General features: G+C 43.4%; 1 protein-coding gene across 1 annotated transcript in view; it reads left to right on the top strand.

Moving 5' to 3' along the window:
- Acoxl (acyl-CoA oxidase like) overlaps positions 1-21988 on the top strand; it is a 238241-nt gene that overhangs the window by 58454 nt on the left and 157799 nt on the right. The gene's annotated exons all lie outside the window — the stretch shown is intronic.

The following is a 21988-nucleotide window of genomic DNA, read 5'->3' as shown; positions in this document are numbered from 1 at the left end:
TCAGAATTTCTCAGAGGAAAAAAATGGCACTCAGAGGAGAGAGTTCTCTCTGCTTTTGTTCTGGCGGCATCTGGAGTTTTTTGTACGTGAGGAAACAGCTGTCCTAGGAAGTCTGAGTCCGGGATGCGCGCTCCTCCCTGCCGCTCAGCCTCGAGTTTGTAGTTTCCACTGTGGCTGATGAGGCGAATGCTTTCTAAGAGTGGGCTTGGGTTTGATGACACCTGTTTCTGCATGTTAATAGATTTCTGGAGGAAGACAGAACCGGTGATGTCATCTGCAGGTGTGTGAGCCTGTGGTGGCGGTCTGCTGTTTGGCATTTGTTTCGTGAAGCATTGTAGTCACATCTGTCTCCGGCAGGCTGCGGGGTGAAAGCCAGAGGCAGCGAGTCACTGTGGCTGTGCTGCAGACACACGTACTTTCCCCAAAGCTTTGGCTGATTTCAGTTAGTTATGGAACAAAATACAAATGTTGTTTCTTTAAAATGCCACGGTGGCCGTCGGGGTATATTGCCATGCACCCTCTTCTGCGTTTCCTGAGGCCACCTGCCTCATGACACACTTGAAAGTTTCTCTTCCTCTCCCTGAAACAGGAAGCTTGCTTTCTTATTTTCCTTGGGTTTTAAAGCACGTCCCTCTTTGAAGAGAGTTCACATACTCTCTGTGGGGTTGCACCTTTGTTTATAACATTAAAAAGAATTCTCCAGTTCGCTCCACACTTCTTCTTCTCCTCTATAAAGGTCACACAGCACAGAGCTCCCTGCTCAGCATATATCAGCCTGGGCTGATTTTATCTGCGTGTGCTTTGTAAAATGTTTGTATTTGCATAGGTCGTTTAGATACAGAAAAACTTTGCATTACTATATTTGAAAATTGAGAGAGAAACTTGTGACAATCTATGCATGGTCTAGGTGGCTTCTGTAGCAATAGCACCAGTCCCTTAGTGTAGGTTTGCAGAGCACGTGAGCTGTAGTGAGGTGTCCCTTGTTTGCACGACGTGCAGTTCTGTGTGGTGTGAGAAGCCGATCTGACCCCAATACATTTTGTTTGACGTGCGCAGCTGGGGTGCGAGAGGATAGTTCAGGCCATTGCAAAGAATGCAAAAAGAAAATAGACACAATCTATTCGTCAGGACACAGTGAAAGGGAGACTTACTGGGCCTGGATCATACCAGGAGGATGGAGAAGAGGAAAACTAACCTGGCACCCAGAAAGCAGGAGGGAAGCACAGCTGTTGTTGGCTGCTGGGGTTCTCTGAGCAATGCACACTGATGCATGCCCTTTCCAACTTGTGGGATCATCCTCAAGGCTAAGGGGACATAAGGTAAACCTGGCGTCTAGCAGTGGCTTCTAAGATTCCTGGCCTGTGAAGCCCTGCTCTCCTCCCCAGGCATCCCTGGGTTTCCCTTAGGGCAGAGGAGGAGGCTGTGATGAATTGATGAGTCTTTAGGAAGTTGGTCCCTCATCTTTCCCAAGCCACAGGGATGCTGCTCTGAGCCCAGTTCTGGTTCTCTCCTGCCTGGCCCCTCCCCTTTCCATGTTCTAGGAGGAACTGGAAACAATATAGTGATGTTACAAAGAGTTTACTCCAGCTGCTTCAGAAATATTAAGCTATGCAAGATTTTGCTAAGGGAGTACTCACGGATCAGTAGCATACTGGCCAGCCTTGTCTCAAAACCGTGCAAAGATTTGGACCTCTGACATAATTAAAATTTAGGGTGTTGGGAAAATGTTTCTGCTAATGTTTGGCAATTAATTGCCACCAATTAAAGTCCATTCCCATAGCACAAAGAAACACCCCAGGTGTGGGGATCCACAGACATGAACCTGTTCCACCTTGACTGGAGGTCCGAGAGTTTGAGCTTAGTTTTTTTGCTCTTTTAAAGTTGTTGACAGCAGGTGTGGCTACAAACAAGATATTGTGACCCAGGGTATGGTTACTTGGTGCTTTGGACATTAAGATGGCCCATAGAGGTGGATCTGTTCTACCCTGACCAAAGGTCAGAGAATTTAAGCCTATTTCTGCTCCTTTATTTTAAAATAGGAGGTTTGACATAGGGAGTGGCTGCCTACAGGATGCTTGGTCGAGGATGTACCCGTTACATATCCTGCTGGAAACATCCAATGCTTTACTCAGTAAATAACGCTTGATGCCTCAAGTACTGAAGCAAGTGACTGCTGTGGTTGTCCTTTGTGTCATGGTAAAGCAGTCTTTTGCCTTCTTTCTTCCTTTTGTATTGGGGTATAAAAGTATATAAAAATTAACCACGGGCAAATTCAGTATTCAGTATCCACTGAATTGCCCTCCTGGTCCTATCCTATGTCTCCATGTTTCTTTCACATCTCTCTTCCTCCTACCTAACATTTTTAATCCACACGCCCCTACCCTAAAACCTACGAACCCATTATGGCTGAATCACACAAAAGTCACCCTAAAACATGTGGTTTATGACACCCTGGTCCACAGCTGGCTATTAGCCCCTTTCCATATCCAAGAGCATGCCGAGAATGTTATAACTAAGACCTGCGTGAGCTCAAACAATTTCTATGGATGCTGGTTTCTTTTGGTGTGCCAGAACTGGACCTATGCGCTATTATTTTGAAAGGATTTCTTCCATATTTTCCCTGAGTATGAGGTGAGTTCTCACTGGGACTCGGGGGTATTTCTCCGCTATAACAGTATTAGTTTCACACTTTGTCTCTGACTCTCTCCGTGTGTGTGTGTGTGTGTGTGTGTGTGTGTGTGTGTGCACACACCCCCCCACACACACACATATTCACATGCACATACATATGATTGCTCCTGAAGGGCCATGCTGCAGACCTGTGTACAGGTAGACCTTGAGAAAGGTCCCTGGCAAAACCTCCGCTGCATTCGGAAGCTGAGGCATCTGCGTATTGCCTTTCAGAGTGGCAGCTTGGAGCCTCGCCTTGACTCAGATAGGACTCGCTGTTGCTAGTTTCTTCTCTAGCCATCTGGAGAAGGGCGCCAGTATGCACTTACTCTCCATGAAGGAGCTTGGTGAAAAAGGTGCCCAAGATCCTCCCCCTCTGTCCAGAGCTTCACTTGGGTTTGCAGTCTGAGGTTAGGGGCTTGAGTAACCTAGGGGCAGTCTTAGACTCACTTCCAGGTGAGTCTGTACCTCAAGCTCTTCACAGACAACCTGGGGAAGGGCACCCAGGAAGTAGAAGCTGGCTTGGCTGCATCTCGAGTGTCAAAGATAGCTGGTTAAAATGCCCCCTTTATTAGCAGGTCTCTGCTCTCCCATGAAAGACAGCTGGTTAAAATGCCCCCCTTTATTAGCAGGTCTCTGCTCTCCCATGAAAAAGTCCTGCGCAATTAAGACAGAGCCCACAGTAAATCCTAAAAGGGATTCCAGGCTTAAAAAGGCGTTTTGGTTTGTTTATTCACTTATGTATTTGTTTGTTTATTATTTTATGTGTATGGGTGTTTTGCCTGAAAGTATGTCTATGTGCCAAGTGCACACAGTATGCACAGAGGCCAGAAGAGGGCGTCAGATCCCCTAGGACTGGAGTTACAGATTGTTGTCAGCCATCACATGGGTCCTGGGAATCAAACCCTGGCCAGTGCTCTTAACTGCTGACCCATCTCTCTGGCCCTGCATTTTCTTTTTTAAATATGGTTTTAGTTCAGTATTGATCTTTGCACACTGTTCAGTGCCTCCCAAATCACACCAGGTACCAGATTCATCAGGAAGTTTCAGAATAAAATATCTACTTTCCTTTTGATTGCCTATAAAATTCACCAGAAATTTGATGGCATATTAACAAAACAAAAACAAAGCAAAAACAGCTTGAGCAATATGGCTTGGCAAGAATGACTTAAAAATGGACTTTCCTGAAAGACCCCATGTTAATGAAAAAAAAAATACGTGAATTTTTTCCCTTCGGGGCAGAAGTTTAAGGTGCCAGTGTGGTCAGCTGAGCTCTCAAAGGAACAGAGGAAGAACGTCCCTCTGACTGCTTTTGTGGCTGCATTTGTTCCAAGTTCCCCACTTCTCCCTTACATACATTCTGCTTCTTGACCTGGAACGGAGACTCTCAAAAATCCAACCCTGGCTACATTCATAAGTGGTAAACTTTTCAGTTCACACTGAGTAGTTGATGGGAATTTCAAAACACAGCCAAAGCCCATTCTTCTGAAGACAACACAAGCGCCTTGTCTTTCTGATGTCACTAATCCAGTGTTTGCACTGGACTGTCACTACGTCATGTCTGAGCAACTCGGGAGGATTTCCGGTGAGTGAGGCTGAGCGCATCTCGCTCTTCGAGTCGTTCACCCGTGGTGTTTATTCAGCAGGATTTCCTCACCAGTCTTCATCTTGGCATGCATTGCTTTTTTGTCACGGCGTCCAAAGCATCCCATGTGACCCCCACAGAGACGATCTTGTCAGGAGACTCAGGGAGCTCTTGTGAATTTTGTGATAACAGATAGCCAAGGCATAAAAGTACCTCCAGGAGCTTTTGTTAGAGGGATTTGTGCTCTCAAGATTGCAGTCTCTCAGATCTGCAATGGGACCATTTAGCGTGGGGAGGACATTGAGTGTCAGAACACAGCTGTCCCTGACATAGTCCTTCCTGGTCCCCACAAACTTCACATAACCCAGAGGTCTCCTCCCCTTGTTTCCCACCTGGCATTAGTGATCACTGTATACTGTGTCTCCAGATGTACTAGGGTTTCCTCCATCATAGAACTCAGGGGGTACCCAGTGGGTAAAGACAGAAGGAGGAAGGAAGAATCAGTGGGTTTGATGCTCTTCTCTGCAGAGGAAACTTCCTTCTTTGTCATGGCTAGCAGTTGTAGATATGACCTCTCCAAGGTGTGGCATCAAACACACAGAGGCTCTAACTGTGTAGGGAACTTTCTGAGGTGCTTCCTGATAGCCAGAACTCGGGTCCTGTAAGTGGCTGGTCTTCTCTCCATCTTAGACAAGCTGCCCTTGATTTCTCAGCAGGTTGACATTGCTAGTGTCAGGCCAGCCTTCTGTTGGAGTCCACATGTTCATTTTCTAGATGTTTCTAGAATGATCTATAGGTTATGTCCTTATTTATAGTTGGTGTAATAAGTGAACACTGTTCCAGAGGGTTGTTGTTTTTCAACCACTCATGGTGGAAATGCATAGAAAATAACCCTTTAAAGTAACTACAAGGTTGGCACATCTCATAAACATGCAGAATTCCCTTTTCTTGTACAGAGGGCAGACATGATTGAGTCCCCTCTGTTTTTGGAAGGCCATCCGCTGTAGCATCCTCAGCTGATGCTACAGGGAGCTCTGATAAAAACACCGAGATGATTCTGGGTGGGTAAACTTTGACATAAAAGCCAAACTGCTGAGTTTGCAGACTGCCCTGTTGTGAGGGTGAATTTCGGCTTCCTTTGACACAGTTTGAACAGGACCTGTCCGTACTGTACACCGCAGGGCACTGCTTTCTTCCATCCGGTGCTCAGGTGTCCATGAGTTCTGTACCCAGGCTTGCACTCTTTTCCCAGGACAGGCCTTCGACGCACAGCCCCTGAACACTGTTCAGCTGAGGCTGTTCCTCTTTTCTAGCTCAGAGACTTAATTCACTCAATTTAGAAGGATTTCTGATTTGGTAGGAAATTCAGCTTTCTTTTTAGATGGTGTCTGAGTTTTACTTCTTCCTCACATAGCACAGACCTTGCTGGAAACAGATCCTCTGTTCTCCTCTCCTCACAGCCACACACAATTCCCAACATTCATTTAGAGAGAGACATATCTGAATCATTTGAATAAATAAATATCTTAATTCCCAAAGCATGTTACTTGCTGATAAGTATGTAATATTCTTTTAATGATTATGTGCATCTCTTCTCTCTCTTTCATTTCTGGGTGTTTAAGGTCTGCACAGTGATAGGTATTTAGTTCCTTTCAGAAAAGCTCACCCACTCTCAGACCCCATTGCTGGATCTGGGCTGGGGGTGGGCGTCCATGTCACCACAAAACCATCCCGGTGTAGGAATATGGGGGATGGGTTGGCACGGTTGAAGGTCAAGTTCTAGCACCGACACAAGTGGTGTGTGTGTGTGTGTGTTTGCGTGCGTGTTTGTCTTGTTCCCTTTGTTGCTTGTTTGAGACTCTTGCTTTATAGCCAAGGCTGACTTAGAATTCACTTGCAGCCCAGGCTGCCCATGAACTCATGGCAATCCACCTGCCACAGCTTCCCAAAAGCTGAAATTAAAGCACGAGGCACCATGCCCTGTTAAGCAGATGATTTAGCTGTACTGAAATTTAGTTTCTTCTAGAAATGTAACTTTACTGATTGTGGTAGTTTGAATGGGAATGGCCCACATGGGGCTCATAAACTTGAATGCTTGGTCCCCAGTTGGTAGAAGTATTGGGAAGGATTAGGAGGTGTGGTCTTGTTGGAAGAGGTGTGCACTGGGGGCAGGCTTTGAGGTTTCCCAAACCACTCCCAGTTAGCTCTCTGCCTGTGCTTATGGATCAGCATGTAAGCTCTCAGCTACTGTCTCAGCACTGCACCCGCCTACTGCCACGCTCCCTATCATTATGTCACAGACTCTAGTTCTCTGGAACTGAGAATCCCAAATTAAATGCTTCCTTTTATATGTTGCCTTGGTAATGGTGTCTCATCACAGCAGTAGAAAAATAGCTAAAACACTAATACATCTATCTGTCAAAGGATCACTTTGTGGATTAATTTCTGTAACTCATGTGAATACACTTAGCAGAGTAGTCACATGGGCAGTTGGGACCCTTTTTCTGTAAGTCTTCACTTCCTTTCTTTATCCAAAATACACATACACAGCCACCCTACAAGAACCAAACGCTTCCCACTCTTTTCTTTCCTAGTCCCTCTCCTAAATGTCAGTGGACTACAGAGTTGTGGGGCCAAGGTTCTTATGGGGACCCCAGTAAAAGTTCCCCAAGGCACTTGGCTGTGTTTGTCCTGATAGTAGTGTCAGAAGTTGTTGGCAAAGACTGTAACTTTTCTGAGAGCCATAGGCCCTCCTAATTCCCAGTTTCTGGCTTGGTGACTCTCTCAGATCTTAGCTATGTCATCAGGACAGGAGAGCAATGATCTTATTTGAACTTAAGTTCCTTTGTGGTTTGCTTATGGGAAACAAATTACATATTCAAATTGTAATGGAACTTGGAGGAAGTTTTTAGTATCTGGGGGGAAACCATGACAGAAGGTGCCATTTAAAATGTATGAATAATGTACAAGCAAAAGGAATTCAAAGTTACAGGAGCAAACCTGTCTATTGGAGAGAATTGCCATGGGAACCAGAGATGCCAGCCCCGTCGCCTTCCTTCAACAAATGAACTTAATGCTGCAGCTAAATTTAGAATGCCTTCCGCATTGGAGTGCTCCTGAACTGGGTTTTGTCTTCTATTTCAGAAGCCTTCTATTTTGTCATCAAAGTGAACATCTGGGGACATTTTAATTGCTGTTTTGCATTGCACTCTATAGCATCTTCTGGTACCCTGTGCATTTACCAGCCAACTGCACACACTGCCTCATGGATGTCTGCACATCCAGGACGAGATGCCGCCAGTGCTGCTGGTAGCTTCTGACTGTGGAAAACTGGACGGTCAAGTGCTCATGATGAAGTAAAATTCACAGCCTCAACTGGTTGGTTAAACTCAGTTTTATTGAGATATAACACACATACATGAAATGTGCCTATTTAGCATATATAGGGGTTGGTATATCCACAGAGATGTGCAAGCGACTTCTGTCAATTCTCCGCCCATTAGTCATTGCTTCCACCACTACCCCTTCGACTTGCCTCAAGAATTAATCTTCCTCTCTTATAGGTTTTGTTCTCATTCTGATAAAAATCACTTAAGTGGTCTTTTGACTGGTGTTATTCCCCTAGCACACGGCTTTCCAGACATGGTGCAGCATGTACGGGCTGCCCCTTGGCTTCCTTTTCATGTTCCTGTGCAAGGATAGACCACATTTGATGGACCCACTTCATCGGTGATGGTCACTGGGTTGCTGCTGCTTTCCAGTTCCAGCTGGGTATCATGTTCTTAGCAACAGACATGGACACACTTTCACGTGGGTGTGCTCTGTTCGTCCTTAGAACAAAGTTGCTAGGTTATTAAATATAAGTGTATATTTAATATTGAATTACTACCAAGTCATTTTTCAATGTGGCTGCATCATTATATTTTGTCACCATCAGTTTGTAAAGTTCCACTTCCCATGTCCCCGCCTTATTGCCACCTAGACGTATCTGAGTAGGGTTTTGATTTCCATTTCTCTATGACCGATTTTAGTGCACATTTCTCATGTACATATTGGCCATTCGTGTGTCTCTTTTGAAGACTAACTCCTTAAACAATTGGCTCTGTTTGAACTCTGGGCTACTGAGTCTTTCATTAGTGAGCTGCCAGGATCCTGGCTAAGTCTGCACACCACTCTATTTTCTCAGAAATATGTGCTCTGAAATATAGAATTATCCCTGTTGATGAGTTGGCGCCATATCTACGAGACCGCTGCCTCCTCCCAAGGCCCCTCATGCTTTACGGTCTGTTATCTCCTGTGAAATAATTTTAGCGTCTGGGTTTAGGCAAGTGAGTTAACTTTCGTTGATGGCACGAGGAAAGTGTCAGGCTCCATTGTATATGGTTATTCACCGGGAACCCATGAACGGTCTCAGATAGCTGAATGGAGAGGATGGAGCTAGACCTCTGTCTCTCACTCAGACAAAAATCAAGTCCAAGTGGACCAAAGACTTTTAATATCCGAACTGGAACCACTAGAAGGTGGTGTGAGGAAGACATCACGGTATAAGTACATCTGCCCCCGAGCTTTGTTACCTTATATTTTTGTTATTGGGTTGTTTGGGGGCCATTTTTGAATGCCCAGTTATAGCACGACTAATAAAAACCCAAAGACAGATATTGGGGTTCAACCTGAAAATCAGGAAGGCAAAGCAGCCAACCACTAGAGAGATCTTAACTCTGCCGAGGCTCAGACAAACAAAGGGGTGATCCTTTGCTCTCAGACTCTACACTCAAGTGAGTTCCTAACTGTTCCCCTTTATAGTCCCCTCTCTGCCCAGCTGTATTGCTCTATCTCTACCTACCTAGTGCTGGTGTAACACCCGATTCTGTGTTACACCCTCGGTACAGTTCGCGCGCCACTGTACCCGTACGCAAGTCGGGCAAAGGCCTGGAGATTGAAAGAACACACACAGAAACCAGGGTCATTCGAAAGGAGACCAGCTGAATGGCAGTTTATTCAGATTTGGGGGAGTCCTTTTCTACCTAACTGCTGCACAAGGATCTCCGCCCAGGCAGGTGGGAAATTACCATATTAACAATGGAGACAATGGCCTACAGCTAATCACCAGGCAGGGCAGGGAGAACACAGAAACAAACAGGATGCTTAGTTAGCTGACCAGGAACTGTCCTTCAGATGCACCCCAGGAACAAGGGCAGACCAGGGCCCTACATGCTGGGAGTAAAGGTGTGTGCCACCTCCTCCTGGATCTGTTTCTGGATCCATCTTATGTAGCCTAGGGTAGCCTTGAACTTACAGAGATCTTTCTGCCTGTCTCCCGAGTCCTGGTATTAAAGGTGTGTGCCACTACTCCCTGGCCTGCTTTGCCCTCTGATCTTCAGGCAAGTTTTATTTATTAAAACAAAAATGATATACCACTATATTCCCCCTTTTGGTCTAAAATAAAAGGCTATAATTAATATAAGGAAAACTATATATAATAAATAAAATAACTATATTCAACATATACAGGCAATAAATACATCAGCAATGTCTAGTTCATTTGCATTTAACAAATTCAGAGAAAATACTCAAAACACAAATAATATACCACTATACCCAGTAGTTCATAAGTGTAAAGATGACTTCTGGTGGGGCTAGAGAGATGAGTAAGCACTTAAGGCTGTTTACTACTCTTGCAAGGGCCCCAGTTCAGTTCCTAGGACCCATTTCAGAAAGGCCTGTAACTCCAGCTCCAGGGGATGCAGCACCCTCTTCTGTCCTTCGAGGGCACTGCACTCTCATGTACATACAGGGACACAAATGTTTATAAGTCTTTAAGAATCAAGTGACTTTTGGAATCTCCTATCTACCCAGCGGATCTGTGTCAATTCCAGCACACCTTCCCCTGATCACTGTAACCTTGTAACAAGTGTCTGGATTGGGAAATGTGAGCTTTCAAGACCATTTTTCTTTCGATATTATTGGCTGGGCTTTTGACTGGGTCTCTTCTGTTCTGTGTGAACGTTAGGAGCTTATTGTTCAGTTTGGAAAACGCGGTGGCTTAGACACAAGATACCTTTTACATGTTTTCTCCTGACTGTCAATGTTAGCTTTGAATCACAGAATTGGAGCAACAATATATACAAACACATGAAGAGAATGAGTAAGCCTGAGTAAACCCTCCATCTCTGATGTTGGTTACTCTACTTGGTCTTGTCTATTGATAATGCTTCCCCGATGTGTTTTCATTTGACCGGTTGACTCATTCTGTTAGTTCTTTTTTAGCCTCTCATTTCCCTTTAGTGCTGACACGTCTTACCCAATACTGCTGACTTTTCCACCCGCTATATTAGCATTCTTGTCTGGTCCTGATTTTTCTCACTCATTCAGCTGCTCCTTTGAGCCCTTATCTGGTCACCAGTCTTGTTGGAAATGGGACATTGAACTCTTCCTGGTGTTCCAGCCACCTCACTGTGTCTGGCTTCCAGGATAGAATTGTGAGGCCCTGAATATATTATACTACCTTGCTTTATAGTATTTCTGTGTTGCTTTGTGGTGTTTCATGTACCTACTGGGACAGATATAACTTTGGTTTTTATTGTTCCCTTTCTTTAGTCTTTTTGCTTGCCTGTCGTGTTTTATTTGCTTAGGCTTTGTTCCCCAGTATTATTTAAGGGGAAATCTGACTGCTGTAATAGAAATAGTGGTTTGATAGCAATTGTGGGTTGTGGGTTCCTCCTCGGCCATGCCTACTTCCACTCTAAAGCCACACACCAGAGGATTGACTCCCAAGCTTATTCTTTCACCTGTCCCCCCAAATGAACCCATCCTCTTGCTCCAAATGTCATTTTAAAATTGTAAACTACATTCCCAGTGTTTCTTCTCATTAGAAAAATCAGCAATAGCTTCATTTTGGGGGGTTATTATTGCAAACAAATTTTTCACTTGAAATCTTTATCCTGAACAGGTTTTTTTGCTTTTGTTTTTGCTTTTCACTGAATTTTTAGTGAAAAATTAACACATCTATGAAGTTTAAAATTGAATTCTGGGTTTTTTGCAGACTTTAAAATGCTATTGAATATTTCATAATAAATTAAGCATCAGTTTTTTAAAAACTTTTTTTTTCTTTTTGGTATATGTTCATTGTAAATAGTGATTGGTTTCACAAAGACAATTTCTTCAAGTGTATCTTAACTTTGACCATATTCTCCCTGTGTGCCTTTCCCTTTCACGCAGTTCCTCCTTTCCACAGTTTTCTCCAGGCTCCTTTGTGCTTTCACACACACACACACACACACACACACACACACTCACACACACGGATCCACAAGTGAGAGGACACGTGATATGGAAGTCCTGCCTATTTCAACTAACATGATAACCTCTAATTGTATTCATCCTCTAGTGAGTGGCATGCTTTCATTCTTTATGGCTGAGTAGAACCCCACTGTGGGTGTGTACCTCATTTTCACCGTGGATTCGTCTGCTGATGGACATCGCCAGAGCTTCCATGATTGAGTCACCGTGCTGCAGTAAGCATGGATTTGCGAGCCTCTGTGATATGCTAATCTAGGGCACTTCAGGTTTATCCCAGGAATGGTACTGCTGGGTCACATGACAGTTCCAGTTTTGCTGTTTTAAGGAATCATGACACTTATTTCCATAGCGGCTGTACCACTTCATGTTCTTACCAGCAGTGCACAGGTGTTCCCTTTACCCTGAATCCTTTACAGTATTTATTGTCATTCGCATGCACAGTGTGTGTGTGTGTGTGTGTGTGTGTGTGTGTGTGTGCATCACAGGCAGGCAGTGCCCATGAAAGCCAGAAGAGCACATTGAATCCCCTGGAACTGGAGTTACAGGTGACCGCGAGCTGCCTGGTACAGGCCTTGGGAACAGAACCTGGCTCTTCTGCAAGAGCAGCAAGTACACTTAGCCATCTCTCCAGCCCTAGTTGGTCATTGTCTTAGCGTCTCATTTTGACTGAGAAAAGATGGAATCTCAATGTAGTTTTAATTTGCATTTCCTCAATGACTAAGGATATTGAACATATTTTCATGGTTTTCCATTTGAACTTCACCTTTTGAGAACTGTCTTTCATTTCACTAACCCATATATGTATTTTTCCATATTAATTTTCTGAGTTTCTTATATAGTCTAGATATTACTCATGTCAGATGTGTAGCTGGCAGTTTTTCTCCATTGCATAAGCTGTGTCTTGGATCAGATGGCTGTTTCCCTTTTTTGTGCAGAAACTTTTGAAATGAATGTGATATGGCTTGTTAGTTTTTGGTCTTGTTTCCTGAGCTGTAGGAGTACTTTTTATTATTTTTAAAATGTATTTTAATTTTTTATGTGTATAGGTATTTTGCCTGCAGATGTGTCTGGGCCCACAAGCATGTCGTGCCTGTGAAGGCCAGAAGAGGGCACTGGAGCCTTTGGAACTAGAGTTACAGACTTTATCTACCACATAGGTGCTGGGAACTGAATTCCAGTCCTCTGGAAGAGCAGCCAGTGCTCTTAACCGCTGAGCCATCTCTTCAGCCCCTCATCCCTGTACCGTGAAGGATTTTGTCCATGTTGGTCTCTGACATTTTCAGAACTTGAGATCTTTTGCTGAGGTCTCTGACCCACTTAGAGTTGACCTGGATGGTCTGTGCACTGGATGAGAGGGGGACAAGGTCTCACTCTTTTCTCTGCTGACATCCCATTGACTCAGCATCCTTTGTTTAAGGCTTTCTTTTCTCTGAAGCACAGTTTTGGCATCTTTGTCAAATTATTTTTGACTATATTGTGAGTCTAGTTATGGCTATTCTGTTCTTTTGATCTGTGCCCTACCATGCTGTTTTTGTTACTATGACTCTGTAGTATAATTTGGAAATAGGTGTTTTAACAAGTAGGGTTTGGTACTGCTAGCATTGTTCTTTTTTGTTCAATATTATGTTTTCTGTGAATATCTTTAATTGTAAATGAGAAGTTTGCTAGGCTTTTTCTCAGCATGCTCCTGCTTGATACAAAGGAAAAAGTTTGATTTCTATATTTGGTTCTGTATCTTTTTTCTGCACTGGGCCTTGAACATCTGTGATTAGGTCATTGGCTTGATTTTTTTTAATTTTAATATTTTTTTCAATTCAAATATTTCAATGTTCAAGTGGGGCTAGCTGAGAATAGGGTTGAAGGTTTGTTTCTCCTCTCTAGGGGAAAGTATCTCAGTGGCTAAACCTTAAGTTCATATTCCCAGTGCACCAAATATGATCTCCATTACCACCCCAAGAGTAGAAGCACCTGCAACTGATAGATGGACCTACTATGAGAGAAAAGCCATAGCCAATTAAAAATTACAGCCCACTCCAATTGCTTTGTCAGTGTAAAGGAGCGAAGGTTGTGTGCTATGTTACTAGTTATTGAAGTTAGGAATGCAAACAGACTAACAATTAGTGTGAGAGCTTCAGAAAACATAGAAAAAGATGGAGTCAATAGGGGAGTGTTATCGGGAAGGGAGGGGACAAGGAGGTAGTGCCATTGAAGGAATGATGGAGAGAGAAATATATAAAGAGTTGGAATATGGCCTGAAACAACCCCAATCCTTGGGAAGCTGTGTCTGGGAGACTCCAGTCCCAGGCCATCCTTCCTTTGGAAAGCAGGACAGAGCACTCCACAAAATTAAAATTAGATCTCTCTTCTGTGCTGGTGCAGTTGCTGAAGACGGGCCCAGGCTGTGTATGTGGCAGGGCAGACTGTCCCTGTGGGATCGCTTGCAGGGGTGCCCAGGTGCAGAGTGTCTCCGTGTTAGCACTCATATGCACACAGGTGCAGACAGTCTGTATGCAGTCCCTCCTGTGTGTCCAGGTGCAGGTGCCTCCGTGCAGGTACTCCTTGTGTGCAGGTGCAGAGGGCCGTTGTGTGGTGTCAGGCCTCCGCAGAGGTGCAGTCCCTGTGCCATCCCTTGCCTGAGTGCAGGTGCTGGTTATGTTTCTATGCCATCTTGCTCTTCCTTCTCTGGCTATTTGGGTTGGCGTCCTCCAAAGAGAACAGAACCTTTAGTGGCATTAAATGGCTTAGTGGCTTCTTGTGTTGATATGTTAGTGTTGTTTACCCCATAACCAAAGGAGGTGGCTTGTGGGTTATGTAGTGGGCACGATAACAGGGTCTTTCAATCTCCAGGCACCAGGAAGAGCTATTGGCAAGCTTTCCACTGGCATGTGCCCTAGTGCCTTTAAACAGTTGTCGCTCAGCCCTCTTCTGGGGAACTGGAAAATCTCACTCCACTCTAAGATTGCACCCCTGTGGGACATAGCACCGCTTTGACTGCAGGTTTTCCTTTAGCTAGAGGTGATACGTGCACCAGCAACACCCTTCTTCCCTGAGTCCCAGAGAGGGCTGTTCACAGAGGGATCTTACCTCTGGAGTTGCCTAGCTACTGACCTAGTCAGGGTAATTTCCAAGTGGCTTCTTGCAGCTGCTCTGGTAAAATGCCAGCGAGAGGATTTTCCTGGCCCCTCTGGTACACAGACCCCAAGATTTCTGTCTGGTTGGACTGAAGAGCTGATCATGAGGCCAGCGTTGGTTGTGCTTTTAAATTCTCTGATTTGTTTTGTTGTTTTTCTTTTGGATTCTGCTTCTACTTCTGCTAGCTACCATGCAGCACCCTCCTTCCTGTGTAAATTCTCCACATTGATTAGGGTGCAGGTTTTCTGAGACTCCATTCTTAGCAAAGCCCCTGTCCTCCACTGTTGCCCTCTGCAGCTTTAAGAGTGGAGTCTGGGAGGGCTGCCAGAGGGATGCTGGGCTCTTTTGCCTGTTCTAATACCCTTCCTTCCTTCCTTCCTTCCTTCCTTCCTTCCTTCCTTCCTTCCTTTCTTTTTACTGAAACTGGTGTTGGTTTGGCATCAACTGTCTCACTGTGAGAAAGCTACTCACAAAGCCTCCCTCGCTTATTCCCCAGAGACTGAGTGCAAGGATGTGGGAATGTGTATTTTATTCTGTCTGATGACATTATAAATAAAAATATTTTCTTAACCTAATTTCCAAATTGCCCATAGAATACATATAGAGGTACATATGGGTTTCTATGTGTAGATATCATATTGGGCAGCTTTGATGAATATTTGTTACTTCTAATAGACTTCCAGTGGTATCCTCAAGACTTTCTATATAGATTGCATCATATGCAAATACAGGCAATGCTCTGAACACCTAAATGGTCTTTATGGGCATTGCTTTTCATTTTTAGCAATATTTTGTCTTTAATTCTGTTCTGCCTGCTACTAGTGTAGACCACTCCAGCCAGGGCTGCTACTTGCTACTGTTTCTAGCACTTTGGCTTCCAGTTTGCTGCTTTGAACAGAAAGCATATCTCTTCTATAGGGAATGTGGCTGAACCTTCTTTTTAAATATGGTATAATTACCCTTGCTTTGTTTATTGGATGCTTAATGCACTCAAGTTAAAATTTATTATTGGTGAGGTTGCATTTACTCCTGCTCTTTATTCGTTCTTTTTCTCCAGCCCATGGATTTTGTGTGTGTGTGTTAGTAGGTACAGGTGTTGGTATGGGCAGATGTGTGTGGGTGAGCTTGTATAAGTGCATACATGAACTGGAGACCAGAGTCAACATGAGGCACCTTCCTCAATTACTCTCCATCTTTATGCTTGGATCCAAGGTCTCTCTCTGAACCTAGATCTCACCAATTGGATAGATGGGTGGCCAGCAAGCCCCAGGGCTCCTCATGGCTCCGCCTCCCCCGGTCCTGGGCTTACAGAGTACACCACTGCAACAGGCTCAGCTCATGGATTTTTTTTAAATCCTATTTCTTTTTGCTTTTTTTTGTACTAAGTAAATACTTTCTAGTGTAGCAGTTAAAAGTGGAAGCATAGGACTGCAAAGTTGGCTTAAAAGTTGTTGACATAGGTTGCTTTTGCAAAAGACCCATGTTAGATTCCTAGCACTGATGTGGAAACTCATAACTGTCTATAACTCCAGTTCCAGGGGGTCCAACACCCTCTTCTAGCTTCTGCAGGCACTAGGCATACACACACATACATACATGCTGTTACTACATGTACTACACTGTACATACATATATACAGAGCACAGGCATACATGCAGGCAAAACACTTATACAAATGAAATAAATTTAAATATTTTTTTAGAAGTCACAGTTACCTTGCATAACTGCCAACGTAAATCACCATTACATGTAATTCCTCTTCCATTTCAACTCAAGGAACTTCAGTTCATGTTTTTTATGGTGTTAGTTCTGAACAGCTCTTCTGTTTTGTTTAACTGTGAAGACCATTATTTCATGTTAATTTATGAAAGATAACTTTGTTGGCTGTAACCCACCCACAACACTCTGAGCTGCCTTAGGGCTCCATTGCTTCTGATGAGAATCTGTTTGTTAATCTTATTGGTTTTCCCTTATATCAGTGGGGGTTGGCCTTGAGGTGGTGACCCCTTTGGGGGTCGAATGACCCTTTCACACGGGTTGCACATCAAATACCCTGCACATCAGATATTTTTATCATGATCCGTAGCAGTAGCAAAATTACAGCTATGAAATAGCAATGAAATAATTTTCCGGTGGGGGCCACCACATTGTGAGGAACTGTATTAAAGGGTCACAGCATTAGGAAGGTTGAGAGCCTCTGCCTTATACACTGTTGCTTTCTTTCTGGGGTAAGAGTTTCATTTTGTGGTTAGTGTCTGTGTTTTTGCTATGTCCATTGAATCTGTCTTTGTTGTATTTGAGCTTGTTGAGTCTCAGATGGGGTGATTATTTTTCAAAAGATCTGTTAAATTTTTAGCTGTTAGTTTTTTAACTTTTAAAATACTTTTTATTTTATCTTTTCATGTTGTGTGTATGCATCATGGTGCTTATGTTGGGGTCATGTGGAGGTCAGAGGTCAAGTTGAAGGAGTCAGTTCTCTTCGTTCACTATGTAGTTCCTGGGGATGGAGCTGCAGTGATCAGCTTGGCAGCTGGTGCCCTTACTTATGAATCCATCTCCCTATTCTATTCTCTCATTTTCCTGCTGTCTTTCCTTTCTTGTTTCTCCCATTGCCTGCATGGGTTGCGTACTTGGGCCTTACTCTCCCTTTGTCTGCATGTGGTACATGCATGGCCTTCCCTCTCCCATTGCCTGCATGGGCCTCACTCTGAGCCATTATTTCTTAGCCATTATTTCTTCTGTTTTTCAGGTTGCATACTCTATTGATTTATGATTGAAGATTTTATAGTTTCTCCCAGCAGTGCAAATTTATTATTGAGCTACTCTCATGAAAAATTTTTATTTCAGTTATTTTCAACCTCAGAATCTCAACTTTTAAAATAGTTCTGCATTTTTATTGTGCTAAACATTGCTATCAGAAATACTTAAAAAATGGGGCATGAATTTTTACTTTAAAAACATGCTTGTAATTATTGATTTGGATTTTTGTTTCCTACGTACAACATTTGTACCTCCTCAAAGGCCAATGGAAGGCTCGCTCTGGTCTTCATCTCGTGCGGCTCACACCTGCACACTTTATAATCAGTTTTCTGTGGACACTGGGTGTTTGGGGTCACGTGCTGTAGGTTCTCCAGGTGCCTGTCTTCTCTCCTAGAGCCTCCTGTTTATTTATGTAGTGCTCCCCCCCACACACACTGTAGTACTCTGTGATGTCACTTCTGAGCCTTTCAATCTTGAGCATGTGACTGCCTCCCAGACTGCCTTTTACCAGTTTGTGCTGGGTTCTTTCCTTAGCATCAGCTTGTAGGTGTTTTGCTCCGATTGGTAGCATGATAGTTTGTTAGTTTCTGTTATCATAAACTAGATGCTGTAGGATTTTCACCACTTCTTGCACCTATGCCAAGACCCAGTCTGCTTCACTTAGTGAAATCCTTTGGAAGGGCCAGAATATTGCCAATCTTTGTGGCTGCTCAGGCCACAGAAACTCTTCTTAGATCTTTGCACAATTCTTTCTGTAAAGCTTTTAGCAGACATACTGTTTAGTTTCAATACATTCTTTCTCTTCGCCACCAAAAGGATTGTGAAATTATTGGAAACTCTTCATTGCTCACCCACAAAATCTGCTTTTACCAACACTCGTCTGCGTGGCCCTTCCCACGCTTTGTTCCAGGTGAAGTCGCTCTCCTGAGCAGAAGCTCTGGCTGTTGAGGCTTGCCTCTCTGGTTCTATCTTGGCACCATTGTAGCAGAGCGAGGCTGTGATCCAGGCTTTCTTCCCTTGAAGTGACACCCCTTTATATGCAAAGATAGGGCGGGACCATAACTCCTGGCCTTCTCAGCTGTCTTTGCTAGTATGAGATCTTTGCCCTAGAAATAAACTTGGGCAGGGCGCTCTGGGATAAGTGTCACAGTGAAGCTTCGGCCCTGGGAGTGAGGAATTGTTGGAGGAAGAGAGTCCCAGGCTTGCCACTGTCTGCAACAGTGCTTCTGTGCTATTGTGACTGAAGTGGAGAAAATAAGAGATGCCAGCATCTTGCTTCTACTGGTAAAGTCATATTCTCAGACCAGGAGGGGTGAGTCAGTCCTACTTGGTCACACCTTCCTGCAGTAGAACTTTCATCACACCGAACCTCTGGTGCAGAAAGAGGGGATACAAATGTATCATTTCTCCAACATCAGATTGTCACTTTTTTTTTTTTGCTGAAATTTGGATAACATTGAATAGCTCTTTCTTCATATATACACCCTAAAATATTTCCCAAAGATTGTATGTATTATTGTACAGATCATTTTCCCCCTCAATTAAATGATAAATACTTTGGTATTAGTACTATCGAATGTAGCCCAGCAGAAGTGGAGTCCATTTAAAGGTGAAAATCGTATTTTCCTTTGAGTAAAATCTCGAAGCATACTGCTGTCTCAAGTCCAGTCTGTGACCTAGGTGAGCAAGAACTTGCTAACTCTTGGCAGGAATTCTGTGGTCCAACATTCGTTACCCTTCCAGAACCTTCTGAAATGCATCTACCCAGGCTGTCATCTTGAGTTGCATTCTTTGGCATCCCATGACTTAGATAATTTCTAGTACCCTAAGATCTTACACATAAACTCAAACGACCTTGTAGAAGTTTATTTCCAGGCTGTATCCGCGTGAAGCAGATGGATTGATTTTGTCACAGGCATAATACATTGTTAATTTTGGAAATGGTTTTTGTAAAGAAAACAAGCTGGGTTATTTTCTTTTTAATTTTCAATTATGTGCAAGGATATATCAGTATAAAGAAATAAAATGGGCTTTGTAGAACTCAAAAGACAACATTGCCCTCTGGGATGGCCCAGGAGGTAACTGGAGTCAGAAAAGGGGTAGGCAGACAGAGCGTGGTAGTGAAATGTGGGAAGATACGGGAGGTCATCTCACAGTGAAATACTGGGACACATTCAGCTGTATCGGCCACTGTAGATATCCACCTTTCGGAGGGCAGAAAACCAGTGGTGGGTCCTTGGGCCAAGTCCAACAGAGGGTGCTTTTCGTTGCTATGTTTTAGGCCTTGACAATAGGCGTGTTCAGTCAACACCTGACATCTGCATCCCGAACATCATTAGGACCACAACTGAGTAGCTAGCGCGTCTTAAGTAGAAGTTGAAGTCTAGCTTTGTTGAGAAGGATGGATATGACAACAGAGACCCAGTTAAAGAGAAAGAAATTCCCCCTAGAGAAGTGTTCCCCCAAAGCTTTATATTCTGTTGCCAATAAAACAGTAAAGTCACTTTTACTTATCATTTCAACTGTAGAATCAAAGATGAAAGGAGAAGCCTGGAAGAATCTGTGTTGGGAGAGGCCCAGGACTCATGTTCATTTTCCAATAGATTAGAGCAGAAAGTAGGAGGAGGTTAAAGCAAGGACTTGTCTGCTGAGGCGACTGAAAGGAAGACCAGGGACTTGTCAGAATGAGGAAGAACTATTTTCAGCCTCAGAAGCAGGAGTCCAATCACCTTCACAGACCCTTCTCGGGTCAATTAGGCACTTGCTGGCAACAACTAGGTTGGTCTATTGATTGTATCCCACTGGGTTAAGCCTCACCTCTATCCATCTATAAAAGCTGAAGCAAGCCACAAAATAGCAGGGATGAAGGCAAAACTTGATCCACATTCTTACAAACTTGAAAGTTGTCCTGATAGAAAAAAATTACCTCAAAGCAAAAAATATTAGATTAAATTGATTATATAAAAGTGCAGGCTTGGGCTCAGTGGTTAAGAGCACTGGCTCCTCCTTGATCCAAAACAGAAAGCAGAAAGAACAGACTTTGGAAACCTCAAAGTCCACCCCAGTGACACACCTCCTTATTTAAATTTCATCTTACATTCCAACCAAAGTTATCCCTCTGCAAAAAGTGATAGTTTGACTTCTTCCTTTCCAATTTGTATCCCCTTGATCTCCCTTTGTGGTCTTATTGCTCTAGCAAGAACGTCAATTACTATATTGAATAGATATAGAGAGAGTGAACAACCTTGTCTTGTTCCTGATTTCAGTGGAATTGCTTTGAATTTCTCTCCATTTAATTTGATTTTGGCTGTCAGCTTGTTGTAACTTGCTTTTATTAAGTTTAGATATGTTCCTTGTATCCCTGATCTCTCCAAGACCTTTATCATGAAGGGGTGTTGGATTTTTTCAAAGGCTTTTTCAGCATCTAGTGATATGGTCTTGTGTTTTTCTTCTTTCTGTTTGTTTATTACATTGACAAATTTCCATATATTGAACCAACCCTGCATCTCTGGGATGAAGTCTACTTGATTACAGTGGATGATTTTTTAAATATGTGTTTTTAGATTTGGTTTGCCAGTTTTTTATTGAGCATTTTTGCATCCATGTTCATGAGGGAGATTAATTCTCTATCTTTGTTGTATTTTTTTGTGGTTTGGGTATCAGGGTAACTGAAGCCTCATAAAATGGAAGTTTGGCAGTGTTCCTTCTGTTTCTATTGTGTGGAACAATTTGAGAAGTGTAGTAATAGGAGCGGTGGGGCTGCATCCCCAGCACCCCAGCCCCTGCTAGCTTATGCCCGAAATAAAAACACACAAACTGTATTCTTTTAAACACTGCTTGGCCCATTTCTATCTAGCCTCTTCTAGGCTAATTCTCACATATTAATTTAGCCCATTTCTAATCATCTGTGTTGCACCCCAAGGTGCGCTTACCAGGAAGATTCTAGCCTACGTCCATCTTGGGTCGGAGCTGAATTGCGTCTCTGCCCAGGAGCCGGGAGCATGGCGTCTCTGTCTGAGGCATCTTACCTCACTTCCTCTTCCTCTCAGCTTTCTGTTCTGTTTACTCCACCCACCTATGTTCTAAGCTATGAGCCCAAGCAGTTTGTTTATTACTTAACCAATGAAATCAACAGATTGATATATGACACTCCCACATCACTTCCCCTTTTTCTGTTTAAACAAAAATAAAGGAAGGCTTTAACATAGCAAAATTACGTATAGCAAAACAGTTATTAAGCAAGAATCACAGTTAGAATATTTATATCTATTTTATCTTTTATCATAACAATGGAAAACTATAACTACCTATCCATTCTTCAACTCCATCAAAGACTCCAGAAGGATATAATATTACCTAAGTAAACAAGAAATCCAAAGCTCTAGAAATGACAGAGACATCTCGCTGCCTGTACAGTCCCCCAAAGTTCCTCTGTACCGTTGGGGCATCCATCTTTGGCCTACAGGCCCATAGTTTCCAGCAGACATTTCCACAAAGCAGGAAATTTCAAAGGCAGTCACTATCTGCTTGTCCTGCAGAATG

The sequence above is a fragment of the Microtus oregoni genome, unplaced genomic scaffold (assembly GCF_018167655.1).
Source record: "Microtus oregoni isolate MIOR12 unplaced genomic scaffold, Mior012 000020F_ref0000438, whole genome shotgun sequence".
Taxonomy (NCBI): Eukaryota; Metazoa; Chordata; class Mammalia; order Rodentia; family Cricetidae; genus Microtus; species Microtus oregoni.
Note: the sequence above shows the minus strand (reverse complement) of the source record. Positions and strands in the feature narration are given on the sequence as shown.